This window comes from Salvelinus sp. IW2-2015, linkage group LG19 (assembly GCF_002910315.2).
Source record: "Salvelinus sp. IW2-2015 linkage group LG19, ASM291031v2, whole genome shotgun sequence".
Taxonomy (NCBI): domain Eukaryota; kingdom Metazoa; phylum Chordata; class Actinopteri; order Salmoniformes; family Salmonidae; genus Salvelinus; species Salvelinus sp. IW2-2015.
Genome location: NC_036859.1, coordinates 24,158,332 through 24,164,581, shown reverse-complemented (window position 1 = coordinate 24,164,581; position 6,250 = coordinate 24,158,332).

Below are 6,250 nucleotides of genomic sequence, written 5' to 3'. Positions count from 1 at the left end.
CATTAAAAGTATAGCTCACAACTGTGCAGGGGGAGAGGGGTGGGGGCGCCGTGGAAACGCCAAGCAGATGCTTCATATTTATACATCTGGGGAAATGTATGTCTCATAGTACTGTATCTCCACAGATAGAACAATCTCAATATTTTGAGATATGTATGTCAACATTTTGTTAGTGTATCTAAGAATTTTGAGATTGTAAGTCGACATTTCAAGATACATACAGTACCAGTCAAAAGTTTGAACAAACCTACTCATTCCAGGGTTTTTCTTTATTTTGACTATTTTCTACATTGTAGAATAATAGTGAAGACATCAAAACTATGGAATAACACATATGGAATCATGTAGTAACCAAAAAAGGGTTAAAAAAATCTAAATACATTGTATATTTGAGATTCTTCAAAGTAGACACCCTTTGCCATATGTGTACTGGTACTGTAAGTCAAACATCTTGGATACTAAGTCGATATTTCAAGATAGTACATCGGAATTTTGAGATAGTAGATCATATATAGGAAATGATTTCCATCTATTCATGTTGCATAGATCAGGACAGTAAATGTTAACAAACACTGTATAGCCTTAAAACTACATGTCTATCAATTTGAGAGTGGTTACATTTCTCCAACCCCARCCCTCAGCTTTTTAACAAAACAGTGGCAGGGAGGACGCTTTATTATTGTTTCAACTGCTGATTTCAACTGAGATGTGATATGAGAAATAATAAGAGCCAACAGAGTAAGTTCACAACAGCCACAATGTCCTTTTAAATACCAGAAGAGACATAATAGAACTGTATGTCCTCACATTTTGTTTATGACCCTAAAGGAGATCCTTTCTTCAACTGCATGAGTTTAAAAGTGCCAAACTCTGGGTGAAATGGTAGGTAAATTGGAAAGGAAGACTGATGTATTATGAGAGTAATTTGCAACCCTCTGTATTGTGTTTAGTGTCAAAGCAACCTTATTGCTTTATTAAATAAAAACAAKCAAACTTTTTATTATAATAATTTTAACGTACAAACATGGTAAATAACATTGTTTCAATGCRAAGTATCTCAAACTGGCACTATATCAGGTTTTGTTCAGCATGAAAAATTATACAATTGTGCCAAATCTCACTCTTCTATACCTAATCGAAAATTGTCGAGCTGATCTACTGGACTACAGCACAAATTTGGTTTATATTAAAACTTCAGGTGGCTAAGCTACCTAGACCTTTTCAATACAAAATMATTGACTGGAATTAATTGATCAACACAAGCAGGATGACATACTGTCTGAGTAACTTTTAAATTGCAGATGCAAAGGCCTACACAATGCAACCATGCATAAAGCAAGCTCAGCCATATTAGTTACTTGAAGAACAGCTCGGATGCAAAGTTATTATTGTCCAGTCCAGTTGTTGCCGTCCGTGATCCGTCCGTGATTGGGAGTCCCATAGGGCGGCGCACAATTAATTTCCACTCAATGTTTTACAAAAACACATTTYCTTGAAGAACAGCTCAGATGCAAAGTTAGACATACATGTGAAAGATCTGTCCTAGCATCACTCTGTTAWCATGGAATTGCCCTTCTATTTCAAAACGAAACTAACGGGGGTTCTCATGCGAGAATCAATCACCACTGGGCGGCGATATAGTAACACTGAATGACATACATTACACTGCACATGGGGCACGTTCAGCAGGACACAACGTTTTGGAATGTTCAGATAGAAATAAAAGGAAAGGCAAAGGGGGATACCTAGTTAGTTGTACAACTGAATGCATTCAACTGAAATGTGTCTTCCACATTTAACCCCCCCCCCCCTTTCCAGCTCTGACTTTGCTACTTTATTGAGGAAGAATGTATTTACTATGCCTGTGATATGTGGTTGTCCCAGCTAGCTATTTTAAGATTAATGCACTAACTGTAAGTTGTTCTGGATAAGAGGGTCTGCTAAGTTGTAAAAATGTAAATGTCTGTTACCAAACGTTTTTGCAACGGGATCCGACTGAATAAACTCCTGGGGTGTAATTATTAGTCCAAAACATTTTGCAACAGGAACCGTTTACTCCAGACAACTTGTAATAGATTGAATACTTAAATCTGCCATCAATGAGTTTGACATCAATGTGAAACTGGGTGATTGGGCCCAGTCATCATAAATGGGTTATGTGAATATCAGTGGAGGCTGCTGAGGGGAGGATGGCTCATTATAATGGCAAACCATGTGTTTGATGTATTTGATACCATTCCACCCATTCCGCTCCAGCTAGTGTCATGAGCCCGTCCTCCCCAATTAAGGTGCTACCAACCTTTTCTGGTGAATATATATTCACTCTAATGCTTACAGTATGTCAGATTCAAGTGCCCAGTCTCAGATTCATGTGCCTGGCCTGGCAGTGAGGTGAACATCTTCTTTCTCTCCCTGCAGTTGGTGAAGACATTATCCAGCCAGTCTTTAGCCTGACTCACACTGTAGGGCCAAGCTGAGCTGCACTGGCCTGGCCTGATTATGCATAACTGTGCTGGAAAGGACATTGTGAAAATAAAATATGTGCAGGCAGAATCGTTGCGCTATTGTATGAGCTATTTGACGTAAAACCATTGGTGGTGAGTAGATTATCTACTCACTTTGTTTTCTTTGATCCCATGGCAACCCCATCCCTGACATTCTTTCTGGTCATACCCATAGAATTAGAATTAATTGAACAGAGTTCCCTTATTTTAATTATAGGTTCCTGCCTCCATGGTCAGGCCCATTATTGGTGGAAGTGTCTTCCTCTGGCAACACAGCTTGTAAAAGCATGTTCTATCCTTATGTTTGTGCTCTTTGAACAGCCCCCCCCCATATCACTGATTATGAATGCTATGGCTACTTACTTCTGTTATTTTGCTTGCGTTCATAACACAAAACACAAACTTGAATTTATCTTTCAAGATAATAAGTATTAGTGTTACTATGTATATTCCAGCAAAGACCGTTGCTGTTAATCTCCTAACTCATTTGGGAAGCATGTATGTCTTTTTTATTTCCATCGAGGATGGGATGAACAGAATGTTTATGTTTACACTTAAGAACGTTTCAAATACTAGTTTGTAAAAAAAGATAGAAAGCATTTTAAACAGACTGACATCCTAAAGCCTGCATTAACTCATCATGAATCATGCTTTCATCAGCTTGATACTGTATACATGAAAACAAACAACATAAAACGGTATACTTAGAGGTATGGTGAACTGCAGTATATTCTAATTCACACAGCCACATATGGCAGGTGGTTGAGGGCAGAAAGTGAAGCAATTTGAACAGACTAAATAGATAGGGAAATTCAACTCATACACAGTCTTTAGTACACAGTTTTCATATTAACACTGACATATTCATCAATAGCATTTGATTCAAAAGCTATTTTTGGGGGGGGGTTACCACTCAGTTCAAGTAATCTCTTTGACATTCATATGTCTGTGTTTCAGTTGTGTCCCCTGTCCCCTTATACTATTCAGAGATGTCTGACTGAGGCACACACAAATATACACACACACACACGCTAACACACAGCTTAAATGGTAACCCAGTCTGTTTAGTATTTATGGGTCTTTCAGAAGCCCTCTATCCTTACAAGGAAACAAGTATTACTTGACATAGTGCTACACTTTGTGCTCAGCTCGTTTGTGAGAAAGACATGTTAAATGAAACTTGTCACAACACTTTTCTTACAGGACAATAGAAAATGAAAAAGGATCTGTGTTTCAGTAAACACTGAACCCTGTAGTAAGTCATACTGGAGTGTTAAATTATTCTGTTGGCTGACAAGTCAWGTCATTTGTATTCTGCAGTGCAGAGTTTCAAAGTTTATAATTTGATAATGAACAATGAATTTCATATAAGCCGTTTGGTCAGTTCACATTGCGAAGTCATCATAGTTTTACGGAACAMTGTAATACTATTCAGACTGTCATGGCACTCCATTTGGAGTGACAGTATAACGGCCCTGCTACACTACAGTCATCAGCCATTGAGGGAATGCTTCCTTTGAAATCAATGAAAGCTTCTATCTATACTATTTATAAGAATCGTCAATTCTCGATTCTCGATGGCACGTTCATTCTATCTTGTGAATTGAAATAATGAGGTTGGTTTTGGTTGGTTTCTGGTGTAGCAGGTAGAACGTCCCATTGACATGATGCTGATGGAAATGCAATGCGATGGGTGTAGTGTAGCTGAAGCATCAAGGTTAGGGTTGCAACATTTTCCAGAAATCCTGGTTGTAGGATTCCGGATTTTCTGCTTAATCCCTCCTGATTCCGAGTATACTCCAACCGGGATTTGGGGAAAACSAGGGAATTTATTGTACGAGTTAGGGTCATGGGCATACTCTATCATAGCACTTAGGGTCAGAACACTGCCACTACCTCGCTCTCCAAACAAGGTGTATAGCACTTAGGAAACATGCAAATCATTTTTAACATTGATGTTAGAGGGTGTAAACAAAGCACTAAGCAGGAGACACAGTATCTGTTTTTTGAAGAATTTGACTTCATTGAAAAGTCAGACTGACACACAGGAGGCTGCTGAGAGGAGAACAGCTCATAATAATGGACGGAACAGAGCAAATGGAATGGTACCATGTATTTGATACCATTCCCCTATTTTACTCCGGCCATTACCACGAGCCCGTTCTCCACAACTAAGGGGCCACCAACCTCCTGTGGTGGTGATGACATCCTCTGCACTTCACTAGGTTAACACATTAGAGGTCTGTATTGTTCATTCCACAACCTCTATGTTCCAAAATCTATTGCATTGTAGAGAAAGTCTGCAAATAATTTCACACCACTACAAGCTATAGCGATCAGTGCTTACACAGGCAATAGTCACAAACTTTGGGAGTATTTGAGCTATTCAGTGGCAAATCTTATTTTCACTACCATAGATATCTCCCATTTACATCAATGCATGACTAAGTGWAAATMAATAAAATTTAGGATTTTGGCCWGTTTTRTTTTWWAATCCATTATGTAAATTGTGTATGTATTTATACGGTCAGTGCTCTACATAGCCCACGTCTGTTCATGATGGTCACTATGTTTGTCTGACCATTTCAGATGATTACCTCCTATGTTGAAGGGCAGCTACGTACCTACTCCTTTCTCAAGGTTTCTTCAGAAGTATTTTATTTCCATGGCKTCTGATACTGTAGCTATGTCTGCACTGCTTTGAAATAGAGACAGGAAATGTTCTTTGTTTTCTTTTTTCGTAGAGAAAAAGCACATTCATTATATTTCCCAACATGAATAGCAGGCCTTCATTGCTTGCTCTCGTAACAATAAGTACGAGGGACGCAATGGAAATTAATTTTATCATGATGATATAAAAATCACTCAGCATTGTTTTATTTGGGATGGTTGAATCCCTGTAGTACAGCTCATTTTACATAATATTTACACTTCATGTGACTTTAAAACTTTTTACATTTCTTGACCCTTGCAAGGACCTTTCACAATTTATCTCAATGTGATTGTCACGATCGTGTGGAGGAGAGACGGACCAAGGCGCAGCGGGATATGAATACATCTTGTTTTATTAGAACGACGAAGATGAAACACGAAACGAAACACTTATACAAACTATACAAAAACAACAAACGACCGTGAAGCTATAAACGTAGTGCACACACACAGGCTACAAACGTTCAACATAGACATAGACAATTACCCCACAATACATGATGCCTATGGCCACCTTAAATATGGCTCCCAATCAGAGACAAATGAAAAACATCTGTCTCTGATTGAGACCACTCAGGCAACCATAGACATAACTAGACACATTCATCAACCATAGACTTCCTAGAAACATTCACTCAACACAAACCCATACACTCTAACAAATCCCCTAGACACTACAACCACCCAAGACAAGACAAAAAACACAAACATACCCCATGTCACACCCTGATAACTAAAATAATAAAGAAAACAAAGAATACTAAGGCCAGGGCGTGACAGTGATACTCAAAATATAATTTTTTTCTTTCCTGGTGTAACAAAAGTCTTTCATTCCCCTTTCCAGCAAGCTAAATACACTAGTTAAATTAACTATAGTTTTATGAAGGTATGGCTCCAAATATTTATAGCCCAGGTGGAGTATTCACAGTTATTTTATTTGACCTTTATTTAACCAGACAAGTCAGTTAAGAACAAATTCTTATTRAAAATGACGGCCTASCCCGGCCAAACCCGGACGACGCTGGGCCAATTGT